This window comes from Erinaceus europaeus, chromosome 3 (genome assembly GCF_950295315.1).
Source record: "Erinaceus europaeus chromosome 3, mEriEur2.1, whole genome shotgun sequence".
Taxonomy (NCBI): Eukaryota; Metazoa; Chordata; class Mammalia; order Eulipotyphla; family Erinaceidae; genus Erinaceus; species Erinaceus europaeus.
The window spans coordinates 83177576-83196962 of NC_080164.1; the positions used below are offsets into that span (position 1 = coordinate 83177576).

General features: G+C 41.2%; 1 long non-coding RNA gene across 1 annotated transcript; it reads right to left on the reverse strand.

Annotated features, from left to right (window-relative positions):
- Positions 1-768: 768 nt before the first annotated feature.
- LOC132537681 (uncharacterized) lies at positions 769-2128 on the reverse strand. Its single transcript, XR_009549142.1, has 3 exons — positions 2043-2128; positions 1365-1665; positions 769-1134 (listed from the first exon to the last, which is right to left on the reverse strand). It is a non-coding gene; the product is annotated as an uncharacterized LOC132537681 (long non-coding RNA).
- Between the last annotated feature and the right edge of the window lie 17259 nt (positions 2129-19387).

The following is a 19387-nucleotide window of genomic DNA, read 5'->3' on the forward strand; positions in this document are numbered from 1 at the left end:
GCACACATGCCAAGCAGCACACTATGCACGTGAGCTTTTTCCCGGCCCTAGTACAGGATCTTGTGCATTGGCACACACTCTGTATCTCTGGGAGTATGGACCAAAATTCTTTTTGGGGTGCAGAAGGTGAAAGGTCTGGCTTCTGGGTCCATACTCCCAGAGATATAGAGTAGGGAACCTTCCAATGGAGGGGATGGGATACAGAACTCTGGTGGTGGGAATTATATGGCATTTTACTGCTCTCATCCTACAACCATGTTAATCATTATTAAATCACTAATAAAAAATGTTTGAGAATTGCCATTTTAACACTGTTCAGGCTAATATTTCATTAATATAGAAAGTCTGTTTCATATTTTTTAATTACCTTTGTCTAGATGCTATTGCTGTTGTCTTGTTGAGCTAGAGCCTCACCGATGCACACTTTTACTATCGGGTCAACTGTTACAATAATTGTGTTTTAGTTATTATAGTTGCTGGGTCTCATCCTAACATGGCTTCCCCAATTATATTTTTTGCTCTAGAAAAGATAGAAAGGCAGAGAGAGAGAGATTGAGAGAGAGAGAGAGAGAGAGAGAGAGACATTAGCCTCATGCCACCCACTGTGAAGCTTCCCCTTCAGAAGCTGAGGAGGGGCTACAGGGTGGGCAGATAGACAGGAGAGGAAGCTTTGAGTCCAGGGTTTCCTGTGGGGTCTGACAAGCTCTGTGGCTCACTAGAGCAGGGACTTCAGAGAACTGTGCATGCACTGAGGACCATGAGAGAGTGAACCAACTCACAACAAACACTTTATTTCAGTGAAGTAAAAGTAGAGCAATATAACTGTAGAAGAAAGGGCACATGGATAGGCAGGAGATCAAGAAAGCGATGTAGGTCTCCACCAGGGAGGGGAGGGCCAGCTCAGCGGTGGGACCAGAGCACAGGGCCTTCTCCACTGCTGGATCTGAGGGTGCAGCTCTGAGCACCCAGCTCTGGCCCAGAGAGACCTCTGTGGACTGTGGCTCCAGGGTCCCTGCAGTCCTGGCTGAGGGTCCTGGCTCCACAGCTGGGAAGGCTCAGCACCTGCAGGGGGCTTTGGGTCCTGGACCTCCTAATGACAGGGGGCTGATGGCACCCCCTCACCATCGCAAGGGCCTGAAAAACAGAAGGCACCACATCAGCTCTCCAGGGCCCCCCAAGTCACACCCATCCTGAGACATGTTGGAGGAGCCCAGCCCAGGACCTCAATAGGACACCTTCCCTACTTCTGTCTCCTGGATGGGATGAGGTATCTCTCTCTCCTGATGTGATACCAGCTTCTGGGGGTCTTCCCTGGGGGCCCAGCCCCCACCCCAGATGCCCACATAGCCCAGCTCCCCATTCACCTGCAGGTTGTGTGTCCAGAACATGCAGATTACTGGGGGGCCCATGGAGGAGGATGTCACTGTCCAGGGGGCTGCCCCCCACCAGCAGCTCCACACAGCCCTGGGGGAGGACAGTGTCTGCTGACTGGGCAGGAGGCTCTAACTGGCCCTCCAGTGAGCCTGCTGAGGATGTGTCCAGGGACAACAGCCTCCACCTGGATCTCAGCTGCTCCCACAATTTCTTCTCCTGTGGCCACTCTCCCTCAGACAGGGAGTCAGAGTACAGACTGGAGACCTCCTCCAAGTATCCTGACTGAGATCTCTGCAGAGACAGAGACCAGAGTGTCACATAACCTCCCAGCCCTGCCCACTGTCCTGACTGCTTCTTCTGCTCCTGGTCTCTGCTCCCAGCTCAGCCCAACCTTCTCTGCTCAGACTTCCTCCTAGGAGGTAGACAGACTCCCCCAAGGTGAAGACAGACCTCAGGCAGTAGGGACGACCCAGCCCTCCCAATATTGCTGCCTGCCTTGACCTTCTATGTGATCTGACTCTCCCTCCTGTTCAGGACATAACTACACACACACACACACACACACACACACACACACACACACACACACACACACATAGGGGAAATGTCTGTCCAACCATCCTCAGAGTGTGGCTGACCATAGACACTGCCATGGTCCCTGGTGTTACCCTGGGAGCACTGCAGCAGCAAGAGAAGCTTCTACACTTATCCCTCAGCCACACTCTAAAGTGAGTTCTTCTGCCTCCTCGGAGGCCCTTCTTCAGGCCTTCACCAGCAGTGAGCTTCATGGTGGAGAGCATCCTCCTTTCAGCTCTGAAAGCTAATAACCAGGGCTGGGGTCTGTGGACAGAATCTTGTTGCCCTGTAACCAGGGTTCTAAGTCAGTTGGTCCAGCCCAGCAGGTGAGGTCACTTCCTGTGCCCTCTGACCTGCTTCTCCTTAGAGAAGAGCCCCCAATGTCTATGTGGGCTGGTGATGGCTCACCCCCTACCCCATGCCACACACACACAGTGATAACACACAGACACTCCACAGCCCCTAAAAGTGTGGGGGTGCAGCCAGGTTCTACCTATGAGGACAGTCTTTTTTTTTTTTTTTAGGTTCTCTTTTGATTGAAATCTGATTTTTTTTCTTTTTTATTTAAGAAAGGATTAATTAACAAAACCATAGGGTAGGATAGGCACAATTCCAAACAATTCCCACCACCCAATCTCCATATCCCACCCCCTCCCCTGATAGCTTTCCCATTCTCTATCCCTCTGGGAGCATGGACCCAGGGTCATTGTGGGTTGCAGAAGGTAGAAGGTCTGGCTTCTGTAATTGTTTCCCCACTGAACATGGGCATCGACTGGTCAGTCCATACTCCCAATCTGCCTCTCTCTTTCCCCAGTAGGGTGGGTCTCTGGGGAAGCTGAGCTCCAGGACACATTGGTGGGGTCTTCAGTCCAGGGAAGCCTGGCCAGCATCCTGATGACATCTGGAACCTGGTGACTGAAAAGAGAGTTAACATACGAAGCCAAACAAATTGTTGAGCAATCATGGACCCAAAGCTTGGAATAGTGGAGAGGAAGTGTTAGGGGGGTACTCACTACAAACTCTAGTGTACTTCTGCTTTCAGGTATATGTTTTGCAGTAGTTTATGGATACGTGTGAACATATGCTCTCTCTCACAGAAATTGGTGTGTATCTAGGTTTTGGGACTTTGTTAGAAAGTGAACCACCTGAGATGAAATTAGAGTATACTATGAAAGGAAAGGTCTCACCCGAGTAATGAAGCTGAAGGGTTGTCATTCAACACGTGAAGTCTCTGGACACAGTCTGAAGTGAAGCATGTTGAGGTGGCAATCGTTGTGTTGGTTAGGTTGTGATCAGCATATGCAATATTATTTGATATGGATTGGGAGAGGCATACGGGAAAGTGGGCCCTATCCAATGGTTCCAGGACTGGGGAAAGTAGAGGCTCTATAGTGGAGATGTGAGGTTCCTGCTGTCTTAGGGTTCCAAAAGACAATTGATAGTTAATGTTATCATCATATTATTTGGTAATTGGGTTAACTTTGAAAAGTCCTTTTGTTAGGGTTTGCTGTACAGTACTCAGTATCTTGTATATAACTGTGCTATTGGTTGCTTCTGATCTACTTGGTCTACGCTTTTGAGAGAGTCTGCATATTAATTACACAGCCTATATATTAAAAAGATTCAATTTGTGTTTTGAAAAACTTCGAGACATACAATTAATTTCCCCCTCATATTAACTAACTAGTGATTTATATGACTACATTTTACTAGGAGTGTACATAAACACCATTCCTACCACCAAAAGACTATGACCCATCCCTTCCACCCACTCCCACCCCCCCACTGTCCCAGGAAGCTGTATGTCTACTCCTCACCACAGGGTTTTTACTTTGGTGCCGTACTTACAATTTGATCAGGTCTTGCTTTTAGTTTCCCTTTCAGATCTTCTTACTCAACTTCTGTTGATGAGTGGGATCATCCCATACTCATCTTTATCTTTCTGACTTAGCTCACTTAACATAATTCCTTCTAGCTCTCCATGATGGGTCAGAGAAGGTGGGTTCATTGTTCTTGATAGCTGCATAGTATTCCATTGTTTATATATACCACAGCTTTCTCAGCCACTCATCTGTTGTTTTGCACCTGGGTTGCTTCCAGGTTTTAGCTATTATGATTTGTGCTGCTATGAACATAGGATTACACACCTCTTTTTGGTTGGGTGTTATGGAGTCCTTGGGGTATAACCCCAGGAGAGGAATTACTGGATCATATGGAAGGTCCATGTCTAGCCTTGTGAGAGTTTTCCAGACTGCTCTCCACAGAGGCTGTACCAATTTACATTCCCACCAGCAATGTAAAAGAGTTCCTCTGACCCCACATCCTCTCCAGCATTTGTTGCTGCTGTCCTTTTTGATGTATGCCATTCTTACAGGAGTGAGGTGGTATCTTAGTGTTGTCTTAATTTGCATTTCTCTGACAATCAGTGACCTAGAGAAGTTTTTCATATGTTTGTTAGCCTTTTGGATCTCCTCTGTAGTGAATGTTTTGTTCATATCCTCTGCCCATTTTTGGATGGGGTCATTTGCTTTTTTGGTGCTAAGTTTGCTGAGCTCTTTATATATTTTGGTGATTAGTTTCTTGTCTGATGTATGGCATGTGAAGATCTTCTCCCATTCTGTGAGGGGTCCCTTTGTTTGTGTGATAGTTTCTTTGGATGTGCAGAAGCTTTTCAATTTGATGTAGTCCCATTGGTTTGTTTCTGCTTTAGTCTTCCTTGCAACTGGGTTTGATTCATTAAAGATGTCCTTGAGGTTAGGTAGGAAACTGTTTACCAATGTTTTCCTCTAAGTATTTGATTGTTTCTGGTCTGACATCTAGGTCTTTGATCCATTTGGAGTTGATTTTTGTTTCTGGTGAGATAAAGTGAGGACACAGTCTTGAGGCAGATGTTGAACTTGCTTTTTATCAAGATGACTGGAGCATCTAGGAGCCTCCCAGGAACCCCATTCTCCATAGGACATGAGGTCCCTACAGCCTGTCTCCCTAATTGTCCCCAGGTTTGTGTCTGGAGTCACACACACACACACACACACACACACACACACACACACTGAGATGGAGATGAGATCCTCGGGCTGGCAACAAACACACTCACACAGGCTGGGCCTGCCTGGGCCCAGGGACAGTCACTGGTGTTGTGGTGTCTCTGCATCTCTGTCTCCCACACCATCCTATTTTCTATATGGTTATCACACTTTACTATACTATAGTGTAGCTGAGATTAAAGAAGCTTGGATAGCTAAATATAGTAAGTGAAACACCTGAGGCCAGGAAATATCTTGAATTGTAACATTTGAGAACACTTGGCCTTTTATGACTTTTTGATGGCTGTGTGTTACTAGTAGAGCTAACAGTTGGACACCTCCTCTTCCCGGCTCAGCACAATGGTGCGAGTCTTATTGTGCTTATGTACAAAGAGAAACAACAGCATGCATAATACAATAGTCATTGTTATTACAATAAAAATATTACCACCCTGTACTTTTTTTTTTACATTACAACTCTTTTCTAACTTAACTGCCCAATTGAGTTCCATAAACTAAAATGATCTTTCACATTATAACACTGTTCACTGGGTAACAAAGTAGGTGCTTTAGGAGTCGGGCGGGGGAGCAGAGGGTTAAGCACATGTAGCACAAAGTGCAAGGACCAGCGTAAGGACCCAGGTTCGAGCCCCCTGCTCCCCACCTGCAGGGAATTGGTTTCACAAGAGGTGAAGCAGGTCTGCAAGTGTCTGTCTTTCTTTCCCATTCTCTGTCTTCCCCTCCTCTCTCCATTTCTCTCTGTCCTTTCCAACAACAATGACACCAATAACCACAACAATGTTAAACAACAAGGGCAATAAAAAGGGGAATATAGATAAATAAGTAAAAAGTAGGTGCTAGGATACCTTCTATTCCAGCTCCTCTGTTCTGTTAGTTGACATTCTTGCTATTTTCTTTTTCTTTTTAAATTTTATTTATAAAAAGGAAAGACTGATAAGAGGGGTGCAACTTCATACAGTTCCCAACAACAGAACTCCATATCCCACCCCATCCCTTGATAGCTTTCTTATTCTTTATCCCTCTGGGAGTATGGACTCAAGGTCATTATGGGGTGCAGAAAGTGGAAGGTCTGGCTTCTGTAATTGCTTCCCCAATGAACATGGGCATTGACAGGTTGATCCATACTCCCAGCCTGTCTCTCTCTTTCCCTACAGGGGCAGGGCTCAGGGAAGCAGGGCTCCAGGACACACTGGTGGGGTCGTCTGTCCAGGGAAGTCAGGTTGGCATCATGTTAGTATCTGTAACCTGGTGGCTGAAAAAAGAGTTAACATATAGAGCCAAACAAATTGTTGACTAATCATGAACCTAAAAGCTGGAATAGTGCAGATGATGAGTTGTGGGGGGTGGGGGGAAGGAGGTCTCCTTTTTCTGCATAGTTAGTAGTCTTATTTTAGTTATATTCCAAAGAGCCCATGGCTATAATAGCTTTTTTTTTCCTTTTTCTTTTTGCCCCTGAGCCTAACATCTGATATGCAGGTGGATCCATGTTATTGTCTGGGGAGATGATGTCATGGTTGGCAAAAGGACCAGAAAGCCGGATCAGGGAAGAGAGTAGCTCCCAAATATGGGAAAGGTGTATAAATATTGTTGACTATAAACCCCATCGATTTGATTTTATCTGGGGCCCATATTCAGCTTGGGAGCCTATGTGACCTCTGCATCCCTGTAGATCTGAGCTCATATTCTGTGGTCATGAGTAGAAACATTCCAAACTGCCCCAATTTCAGGACCCATCTTCCTCAGGTGGAACAAAGAGTATGTTGTCCAACCTCCCTTCGGAGGATGGAACATTCTCTACCGTTGTTGATCCAAGTTGAGGGCAAGGTCCTATGGGGGCCCACAAAGGCGTCTATTGTGTTGTTCCTGATAGAGATGACCAGTTAACAATACAGAGAGGGATCAATTCAAGGTCTAGGCCCATTATGACATTCTTGCTATTTTTAGCCACATGGGGGGTGGTTTCTAGAAAACAGATTATTTCAGACACAACTTGACTCTTTATCTCCAAATATGGAATCAGCTACCACATGGATTTAAACTTTTATTATTCCCCTTCAGGGATATCGCTGGGGGTCGGTACCTGCACAGCATACTAATCCACTGTTCCTGGAGGCCATTTTTCCCATTTTGTTGCCTTTGTCCTTGTTGTTATTGTTGCCATTGCCACTGTTGTTGGATAGATCAGAGAGAAATTGACAGAGGAGGGGAAGACACAGGGAGAGAGAAAGATGGACAACTACCTGCAGACCTGCTTCACTGCTTGTGAAGTGGCCCTCCTGCAGGTAGGAAGCCAGCGCTTGAACCGGGATTCTTCCATGGATCCTTGCTTGCACTTCTCACCATGTCCACTTAACCTGCTGAGCTACTGCCAGCCCCCCAGCTAACACATGGAATCAAGATTCCTCTTAGTGGAGATTATCATCAAAAAGCTGGACATTTTTTTTTCTAAAGTCATAATATCTCATTGATTTTTCAGAATTACATTTAGTTCCAGGCCTTCAGTTTATTTTATTTTATTTTATCTTATTTTATTTTTACCAAGCACTACTCAGCTTATACTGTTGTGGGGAATTGAACCTGGGACTTCAGAGCTTCAGGCATGACAACTTCCTTACTTAATCATTGTGCTGTCTCCCCCATGCCACCTCCAGTTTAAAATTATGATGAGTGTATGATATCTTTAACCAGTAACATTTTCCTCATTTTTACCAAAGTGACCTCCTACCTCTGCACCCCATAAAGAGTTTTGGTTCATACTCCCAGTGGGGGAAATTGATAGGGGGGAGATGACCGGAGGGCTCTGAACTCCAACTCCGTCAGGAACCAGAGAGAGAAGAGAAAAAAGGGCGGGGTATTTGGATGAAGTGTGACTTGGAAAGGAAGAGATGATGGGCCCTTAAGGAAAAGGGGGGACAAATATAGATAGTTATAGAAAATTACCCATATCTGTAACCTTAGGAGAACTACTGTAGTTTCTAATAGAGGGACTGAGGATCCAGAACTCTGGTGGTAGGAATGGTGTGGAGTTGTCCCCCTGTTATCTTTTAATTTTGTAAATCAATATTAAATCACTAAGGAAGGAAGGGAGGGAGGGCAGGGTGGTTAAAAAAATGGGCAAAATTCTTATACATATACACAGATACAAAAAGATATAATCAGCCTTTATCTGTTACCTTAGGAAAACTGCTGCAGTTACTTTTTTCTTTTTTTTTTAAATAATTATTGTTATAGCCAAGTTATTCGGGAACTTGGTTTACTTTTAAAATTCAGTGGTTAGGATTTACCACTGTACCATACAATACCTTACCATGATTTATATATTATATTAATTATATTATATTATATTATATTAATTATATTATATTATTGGATATAGTCAGAGAGAAATTGAGGGATAGATAAAAAGGGAGAGAGGCAGAGAGATACCTGCTGCCCTGCTTCACCACTTGTAAAGCTTTCCCCCTATAGGTGGGGACCAGGGGCTTGAACCTGGGTTCTTACGTTAATGTGAGCACTTAATCAGATGTGCCACCACCTGACCCCACTGCTGCACTATTCCAGTCTTTAGGTCCATGATTGCTCAACAATTTGTTTGACTTGGTATATTAACTCTCTTTTCAGCCACCAGGTTCCAGATGCCAGCAAGATGCTAACCAGACTTCCCTGGACAGACGACCCCATCAATGTGTACTGGAGCTCCACTTCCTCAGAGCCCCACCCTACTAGGGAAAGAGAGAGGCAGACTGGGAGTATGGCTCGACCAGTCAATGCCCATGTTCAGCAGGGAAGCAATTACAGAAGCCAGACCTTCCACCCTCTGCAACCACAATGACCCTGGATCCATACTCCCAGAGAGATAGAGAATGGGAAGGCTATCAGGGGAGGGGATGGGATATGGAGATCGGGTTATGGGAATTGTGCGGAATTGTACCCCTCTTATTCTATGGTTTTGTTAATGTCTCCTTTTTTAAATAAAAAAAGAAATAATAATAATAATAATAAATTTAAAGTGTAGTTTATTGATGAATTATTGAGTTTAGAAGGATATGCCAATGAGGATGCCATGTATCCATTCAGGTTCTTGACCATTATCCATTAACAGTGTGTGTGTACACACAAATGACCTGACCTGTCTCCTTACTGTTCACTTGTACACTGATGTTCTTATTCTTTCATCTCTATAACTACTACCACTTTGACTTTATGTTCAAATGAGAACAAAGAAGCAGAAGGACACATAGGATTAACTACACACTGAATTGGCCAGTAAGTGTTCACATGGAGACCTCAAAAAAAGGTGGTCTAAGAGAAAAGACAAAAAAAAAAAAAATCAGCAAGAATCCATTGGAAACTCAGTTGAAAGCTGTTAGCACTCTTTTCCTCATGTATTTTTTCCAGTGAAAAGTTCTGTTTTCCCACATCTTGAGATTTTACTTTCAGACAAGCAAGAGATTAGAATTCCTTATAAATAAAAATACCTTACTTGCCCTACATAGAAACTTTATGCCATCCAAAATTTCATTCAGAAAATTGGTTTTATATTCCTGATACCAGTTCTGAGGCTTTTCAAGGTTTAATGTAGAATAAGTTTTTTTTCTTTTTTCCTTCTAAATACAATTGTCAGTCCTACAGATGGTTTTTCTATCTACCAGCAATGAGTGTGAAGTTCAGCACTTGTTCAGTTAAAAGATATACATGCCATTCTAACACTAAAGATTCAGTGGGAAAGCATCTTTTGAGGGGAATTAGTGGTTTGAGTTTCACCAGTAAAATTAAATAGAATTTCAAGAATTGGACTTTTATTTCCAAAAGAGAATATATGGCCTAGATCAACAAAACAGAAAATTACAGGTGCTGGTGAGTCTATGAAGAAAGGCAGACTCTATTATACTGCTAACAGGAATGCAAACTGGCTAACTACATAGTCCTTAAACAAATAAGAAAGGAACTACATTATGGTCCAGCAATGTTACTCTTAGCTATTTATCCAAAGGACACACAAACTTAAGCAAAGGGACATATGCAACCCTATATTCATAGCAGCATTACCTACCACAGGCAAAGAGTAGAAGCAGCCCAGACATTCATCTACAGATGACAGGTTAAAGAAGTTATGGAACATATGTTCCATAGAATACTACTCTGTGGTAAAAACAAACAAAAAAAATGGTAGTATTATCCCTTTGGAGCAAAGTGGATGGGACTGGAAGTGATTATACTTAGTAAAAATAAGTAAAGAAGTAAAAGACAGCTACTGGATGGTTTCACTCCTCTGTGGAATCTAGAGAACAAGAATATATAACACTGGGGGGAAAAACAGAAACACAGTCTCTAAGACCTTGTGAGAACTCTACTGGTTACCATTGAGAGGGTTAAGGCATAGAACTTTGGTGGTGCATGTAGTGTGGATCTATACTCTGTGCCCCTACAACCTACTATTAATTTTAATGAATGGATGGATGAACAAGAATATATGCTCCAGGTTGGTACCTCACCCAGTAGAGTGCACCTGTTTCATGTGTGAGCACCCAGGTTCAAGATCCCCCCCATCTGCAGGGGGGGATGTTTCATGAGTGCTGGAGCAGTATTTCTGGTATCTCTCCCCCTCTCTGTCTCTTTGCCTCTTTATCAAAAAGGAAAAAAGAAAGAATGTAAAATAAGCATGAGGAACAGTGAAGTCAGGCAGATACCAAACCCCAGCAATAGCACTGGTGGCCAAAAAACAAAGGGAAAAAAGATAGAAAATGCACATGTGAGAATGAAACTGCTGCAAAATAAATGAATATTTTTTCCATTAAAGACTCAGATGTAAAACCTAAAATCATAAGACACATAGAAGGAAACACAGGTGATAGGCTCTTGGACATGTGTTATTTATTTATTTATTTGTTTTACCAGAGCACTGCTCAGCTCTGGCTTACAGTGGTGCAACATGTTTTATTCAAAGAATATAAAATAAAGGTCAATGTAGATAGGTGCTTTCACTTATTTTTCTCTAAATTATTCTAGCCTTTAGGTTCATGATTAGTCAACAATTTGTTTGTCTTTATATGTTTATTCCTTTTTCAGCCACCACGTTCCAGATGACACCATGATGCCAATCAGACTTCCCTGGGCAGATGACCACACCAATGTGTCCTGGAGCTCCACTTCCCCAGACCTTTGCTTTACTAGGGAAAGAGAAGGAGAGGTTGGGAGTATGGATTGACCTGCCAATGCCCATGATCAGTGGGGAAACAGTTACAGAGTCCAGACCTTCCACTTACTGCACTCTATAATGACCCTAGGTCCATATTCCCAGAGGGTTAAAAATAGGAAAGCTATCAGGGAATAGGATAGGACAGGGAGTTCTGGTGGTGGGAATTATGTGAAACTGTACCCCTCTTATCCTGTGGTCTTGTCAGTATTTCCATCTTCTAAATAAAAATTTAAAAATAAATAAATAAATTAAGAAGGTGAATGTCAAATGTGCTTCCTTCTGTTGAGTTGATTGTAAATTGACTGAACTGTTAAAGACAGTCTGCGAGACCATCATCTAGCCATTCTTGTTCCTCACATTTGAATTTCTTTGAGACATAATTATCATCTTCACAGACTTTCTTCTTCTTTGTGTGTTGAGTGAAAGCTCAGCAGCATGACATCTTTACAACTTCTGTTTCAGAATAGCAGCTTCTTTAAACTTAGGCAGTTCATACTTTTTGACCAAGTTTCTCATTCTCAGTGACGTGAAAAGAAAAATTAGGATAAGCAGATGGGATTATGTCCAACTCACAAGCTGGCATGTGAAAGAAATGTGCATCTGTTTTCAATACCAACCTAAGAATATACTCAAAGGGTATGGAACACAAATTTGAAGGAATATATGCACTCCTAGATTTACAGATGTGTTGTTCACAATAGCAAAACTATGGAAACAACAGATGACTGGATGAAGAAGTTGTGGCATATAAACACAATGGAAAACTACTCTGAAATTAAAAAGCAGGGATTGTATCACTTAAGATAAAATGGAAGGTTATACTAAGTGAAATAAGTATCAAGGGAAAAAAGACAACTACCAGATGGCTTCATTCATGCAGAGTATAGATGATTAAAGCAAAACAAGAGAGAGAGAGAGAGAGAGAGAGAGAGAGAATATAACCAGACTGTCCCTTGTAAAATGTAAAACTAAGATGGTTATGGGGATGGAAACTTGGGCTGGGGTAGGGCAGAACTTTGGTGGGGGAATGTGACTTGAATGCACCAAGTGTGTGTATGAAATACTTCTGAAATCTGATAATTCTATAAAATAAGATTACATCACTAATTTTAAAAAATTTGCATCCAAAGGAAGAGAAAGCCTATCAAAGAGATGTTTGAACATCATGTGTCTGACAAGGGATTAATAAGCATTCATTAAATTCAGTGATTAAAAGTAGACATTAAAGGGAGTCTCTTTGTATAATCACTGTCTCATCTCTCCCACATTCTGCTTTATCTCTTGGTCAGGAGAGAGGGATTACGCAAAAAAGCCTACTAATAGTTTAAAAGCCCTAAGGCTCACATACATAGCCTATAGGGAAGAAAAGGAACAAAAGAGGCTTTTACACCACTGTGCTCAGACTCAGGGATTAAAATAATATTGACACAACTGTCTATTTCCACAACTGTGAACGCTTTAAGTACCTTATTTAGACAAAAGTCAATCCAGGCAAGAATTATCAGTAATTTGAAAAGTACTGAGAAAGAGACCTCACAACATACTATATAGAACAGTTAAACCAACAAGAAGAAATACTGGAGAAATGAACCAGGACAAGATTCCAGCTAAAAGCCCCACAAAGGTTGAAGCACAAAATAATGAGGTCAACATCCAAACACTAGTTAAGGAAATAATCACAGAAGTGAGTAAAGAGTTTGAAATAATTGTCATCAGAAATGCAGAAACAAATGAGACTCTGGAAGAAAACACTAATTATCTCAAAGTTATTAAGAGCTGAAAGCTGAAATAGCTGAGCTAAAAACAAAACTAGCTGAACAAGTTAATATGGTATCAGAACAGGGTAACAAAATAGATGAACTTCAGAAAACAGAAGAGGGGAGAGAGAATAGAATAAATGAGGCTGAAGACAGAATTAGCAAAATTTAGAACAAATTATAGAAAACTAAAAAAGAAGTAAGAGATCTCAAAAAGAGGTTAAGAGATGCTTAAAACAACAACAGAAGTCTATGGGATGACTTCAAGAAAATTATATGTGCATTATTGGATTACCAGAGGAAAAAAGAGAAGGAGGGGAAGAAAGCGTTCTTCACGACATAATACCAGAGAACTTCTCTAGTCTAGACAACATCAAAGATATAAAGATTCAAGAAGCCCAGAGGGTCCCAAACAGAATTAACCCAGACTTAAAGACACTAAGACACCTCATATTTAGAATGTAAAGGAATAAGAATAAAGAAAGGATCCTGAAGGATGCAAGAGAAAAACAATGAGTCACTTACAGAGGAAAACCCCATAATATTAGCAGCATATTTCTCCACACAAACACTAAAGGCCAGAAGAGAATGGCAAGATATCTATGAAGTGCTTAGTGAGAAAGGCTTTCAATCAAGACTGCTTTATCCTGCTAGACTGTCATTAAGACTAGTTGGAGGCGTAAAAACCTACTTAGACAAGAAACAGTTAAACGAATCAACTATCATAAAGCCTGCCCTGAAAGAAGTTCTGAAAGGTCTTCTATAAACAGCCAGACCACCATAAAAATGCCATATATCAGAACACTAAAAATCTACAAGAATGGCATTAAAATATCTTCAAACTTTGATATCAATAAATGTCAATGGCCTGAATTCACCTATTAAAAGGCACATAGTAGGAAGATGGATCAGAAAACACAACCCAACAATATGCTGTCTATAGGAAAATCACCTAACTCCAAAGACAAACATAGATTCAAAGTGAAAGGATGGAAAACTACCACACAAGCCAATGGCCCACAAAAAAGGGCAGGAACAGCTATTTTTATATCTGACATGATAGATTTCAAAATAAATAAAATTTTAAAAAAGATAGAAATGGACATTATTTAATGCTCAGAGGATCAGTCAATCAAGAGGACTTAACAATTATGAACATCTATGCACCCAATGAGAAGTCCTCTAAACACATCAAACATCTACTGAGAGAGCTACGGAAATAAATGAACAGCAACACAGTAATAGTAGGGGACCTCAACACTCCACTCTTTCAACTTGACAGATCATCCAGGCAGAAAATCAATAAAGACATGATGGAACTAAATGAGGAGATAGATAAATTAGAACTATTGAACATTTTCAGAGTCATTCATACCCCAAACTGGAATAAATATTTTACTCAAGTCCACATGGGTCATTTTCAAGGATAGACCATATGTTAAGTGACAAAGACAGTATCAGCAAATTCAAGAGCATTGAAATCATCCCAAGTGTCTTCTCAGATCACAGTGGAATTAAACTAACACTTAACAATCAACAAAAAATTAGTAAAAGTCCGAAACTGTGGAAGCTCAACAATACACTACTTAACAACTACTGGGTCAAAGAGAAAATAAAGGAAGAAATAAAAATATTTCAAGAGTTCAATGAAAATGAAGACACAATCTATCAAAATATTTGGGACACAGCTAAAGCAGTACTGAGAGGGAAGTACATAGCCATGCAAGCACATATTAGGAAACAAGAAAAAGCACAAATAAACAGCCTGATTTCACATCTTAAAGAAATAGAAGAAGAAGAAGGAGAAGCATAAGAAGAAGAAGAAGAAGAAGAAGAAGAAGAAGAAGAAGAAGAAGAAGAAGAAGAAGAAGAAGAAGAAGAAAGGAACTCTAAAGCAACAAGAAGGACAGAAATAACTAAAGTTAGGGTAGAAATAAATAACATTGAAAATAAGAAAACCATACAAAAGATCAATGAAAGTGAATGTTGCTCCTTGGAAAGAGTGAAAAAAATCAACAAACCTTTAGCCAGACACACAAAATAAAAAAGGGAGAAGACCTAAATAAGTTGGATCATAAATAAAAGAAGAGATATCACAACAGACACTGCAGAAATTCAACATATCATGTGAGGCTTCTATGAACAACTATATGCCACCAAGCTAGAGAACCTGGAAGAAATGGACGATTTCCTAGATAGCTACGAACTTCCAAAATTAAATAAAGAGGAAATAGATAACATGAACAGGCCCACCACAGCTAATGAAATTGAAACAGTTATCAAAAACCTTCCCAAGGAAAAATTCCTGCACCAGACAGGTTTTACAAATGAATACTATATAACCTTCAAAGAAGAACTAATACCTCTACTTTTAAAAGTCTTCCAGAAGATTGAAGACACTGGAATACTCCCATCCAGCTTCTATAAAGCCAACATCACTTTGATACCAAAAGCAGACAGGGACTCAATCAAAAAAAGAAAACTACAGACCAAGGGAGTCTGTCGGTAGTGCAGCAAGCAGGTTAAGCAAACGTGTTGCAGAACCCAAGGACCACATAAGGATCCCAGTTCAAGCCCGTGGCTCCCCACCTGCAGGGGAGTCGTTTCACAAGCAGTTGATCAGGACTGCAGGTGTCTATCTTTCTCTCCCCATCTCTGGCTTCCCCTCTTCTCTCCATTCCACTCTGTCCTATCCAACAATGACATCAATAACAACAACAATAATAACTATAACAATAAAACAAGGTCAATAAAAGGGAATAAATATTGTTTTAAAAAAAACTGCAGACCAGGCATTCCGGAAGATGGCAGAATGAGAAGCTGCTAATGGCTTGAGCTCCAACCATATCTACTGGAAACTGTAGGATTTTTTGCCTTTAGTAGGCCAGTCAATAAGGGGTCCTAGCGGTAACACCAAGGAGGGGATTATAACTCAATTTGGGATAGAAAATAGAGTAAAAAGAAAGGGAAAAAAATTTTTCTTTTAAATTATTATTCCCAAAGCACACCTCCCCTCACCCCCCATAACCAGTCCCTGGGGACCAGAGATCTGCTCCTAGCAAGCTCCAATGCTGAGCTTCTTTCTTTACCAAGATTCCTGTCCCACCAGGGGGTGTCATTCATTCTAATTCTATTCACATCTGAAACCTTTGGCCTTTTTCCTTTCTAAGTAGCCAACCAGCTGCCTCTGCTCAGGGAGCCTGAGGCAATCTGGAGCCATCCAAGCTGAAGACAGGACAGATTTTTTACTCTGTTCTATTTTATCATCAATACAAGATAAATGTGTACCCCGTTCCCCCTCCCTTCAGGTTGACCAGAATTAACTCTTAGTGCATTTTCCATTGCTAGGGGACTGGGTGTCTTATTCACTGCTAAAATAACTTGTTTCACTTTTCCTACCGCCCCTATGCATTCTCTCCTTCCCCCCCGCATAGCTAATTAAATAATAATAAATAAATAAATAACTCTTTCCTTTCACTGCTCTTTTATTACTGTTCTTTTTCTTATCTTTTTCTTTTTTCTCTCTTTCTTTTTTTCTTCTTTTTCTCATTCTTGTCACCCTTTCTTCCTTCCTCCTTCAGCTTTCTGAATTCACTGATACACATACAGGAATTATTTCAGGGAAGAAATCTGACTCTGAGTGGACTCTCTCTGCATGTATCTCTGCTCTATTTCCTTTTCTCCTTTAGCTACCCCTGGAATATACAGTGGATAGTAGATTTGCATAACTGTCTATTCCTGTTACTCTTGTCTAGTCCAAAGGTTTTTTTTTTCTTTTTTCTTAACAATCAGCTGCCTCTGCTCAGGAGCCTTGAGGCAAACTGGAACAGGTTTTTACCCTGATCTATTTTATTATTAATATTATATAAAGGTGTATCACTTTCCCCCCTCCTTTAGGTTGACCAGAATTAACTCTTAGGGTATCTTTAATTGCTAGGGGACTGGGCATATTATCCATTGCGAGAGGAACTTGTCTCATTACTCCTACTTCCTCTACACACTCTCCACTTCTCCCTCCTCCTAGCTAATTAAAAAAATAAAATAAAAAATAAGTTAATCAATGAAAAAGCCTTCCTTTCACTGCTCTTTAATTACAGCTCTTTTTCTTATCTTTTTTCTTTTCTCTTGTTTCTTCTTTTTTATCATCTCTTCCATTTCTTCCTTCTTCTTTGTCTTTCTGAATTCACTGATATTTATTTGTGAATTATTTGGGGGAAGAAATCTGACTCAGAGTGGACTCTCTATGTGTGTATCTCTGCTCTACTTCCCTTTCTCCTATTGCTAAACCTAGAATATACAGTGGATAGTATATTTGCATAATTGTCTATTCTTGCTATCCCTTCTTTCCTTTCTCTTTCTTCTTCACCTGGACTTGGTTGCTATTTTTTCACAGACTGCAAACATTGTTTGGCTAACTGGTAGTGATTCAATCCTTGCTTCAGTTGCTACTGTAATTCCTGAGGTAGGTAATTGCATTTACCTACCTAAATACCTAAATACCTTGATAAAGGTATTTAGTACTGTGTTGCTTGTACTCAAGACACAACAACTGAGGAACAACAGAACATAAAAATAAGAAACACATAAATCAAAAAATGGGTAGATCAAAAACAAATAAAACTGCTACTCCAATGAATGAAGACAAGAGCCCAGAATGAACTACAAATCATCCAGAAGTAACCATAAATAAGAAAAGTATGCAAGAAAAGTATCCTCACATGCCATACATCAGACAAGAGACTAATCACAAAAATATACAAAGAGATCAGCAAACTTAGCACCAAAAAAGCAAATGACCCCATCCAAAAATGGGCAAAGGATATGAACAAAACATTCACTGCGGAGGAGATCCAAAAGGCTAACAAACATATGAAAAACTGCTCCAGGTAGCTTATTGTCAGAGAACTGCAAATAAAGACAACATTGAGATACCACCTCACTCCTGTAAGAATGGCATACATCAAAAAGGACAGCAACAGCAAATGCTGGAGTCGCTGTGGGGACAGAGGAACCCTTTTGCATTCTGGTGGGAATGTAAATTGGTCCAGCCTTTGTGGAGAGCAGTCTGGAAAACTCTCACAAGGCTAGACATGGACCTTCCATATGACCCAGGATCTACGCCAAGGATTCCATAACACCCAACCAAAAAGATGTGTGTACTCCTATGTACATAGCAGCACAATTCATAATAGCTAAAACCTGGAAGCAACCCAGGTGCCCAACAACAGATGAGTGGCTGAGAAAGCTGTGGTATATATACACAATGGAATACTATGCAGCTACTAAGAACAATGAACTCAACTTCTCTGACCCATATTGGTCAGAGCTAGAAGGAATTATGTTAAGTGAGCTAAGTCAGAAAGATAAAGATGAGTATGAGATGATCCCATTCATCAACAGTAGTTGAGAAAGAAGATCAGAAAGGGAAACTAAAAGCAGGATCTGAATAAACTGAAAGTAGGGCACCAAAGTAAAAACCCCATGGTGAGGGGGAGGGTGGACATGAGGCTTCCTGGAGCTGTCTGGGGGGTTGGTGTGGGGGTCGGTGGATGGGATGTGGCACAATCTTTTGGTGGTGGTAATGGTGTTTATGTACACACCTATTAAATTGTAGTCATATAAATCACTATTTAAGTAATATGAGAGGGGGGGAAATTGAATATATGTCTAACAAAGGGACTTTTCAAAGTTAACCCAATTACCAAATAATGTGATGGTAAGAATAACTATCCATTCTCTTCTTGAACCCTAAGACAGCAGGAACCTCACATTTCCACTATAGAGCCTAAACCTTCCCCAGTCCTGGGACCATAGGTTAGGGCCCACTTTCCTGTATCGTTCTCCCAATTCTTATCATACTGCATCTGCTGATTGCAACCTAATTAAGGCAACAAGTGCCACCCCAGCATGCTTCACATCTGACTGTGTCCAGAGACTTCAGGTATTGAATGGCAACCCTTCAACTTCATCACTCGGGTGAGACCTTTTTTTAATAGTATTTTCTAATTTCATCCCAGGTGGTTCAGTTCCTAAAAAAGTCCCAAAACCTAGATATAGACCAGGTTCCAGGAGATAGAGTTATGTTCACATGTATCCATAAACCATGGCGAATATATACCTGAAAGCAGTAGTACACTGGAGTTTGTAGTGAGTACCCCCCAACACTTCATCTCCACTATTCCAACCTTTGGGTCCATGATTCTTCAATAATTTGTTTGGCTTTGTATGTTAACTCTCTTTTCAGCCACCAGGCTTCCCTGGACTGAAGACCCCACCAATGTGTCCTGCAACTCCGCTTCCCCAGAGCCCCACCCTACTAGGGAAAGAGAGAGGCAGACTGGGGGTATGGATCAACCAGTCAGTGTCCATGTTCAGCGGGGAAGCAATTACAGAAGCCAGACCTTCCACCTTCTGCAATCCACAATGACCCTGGG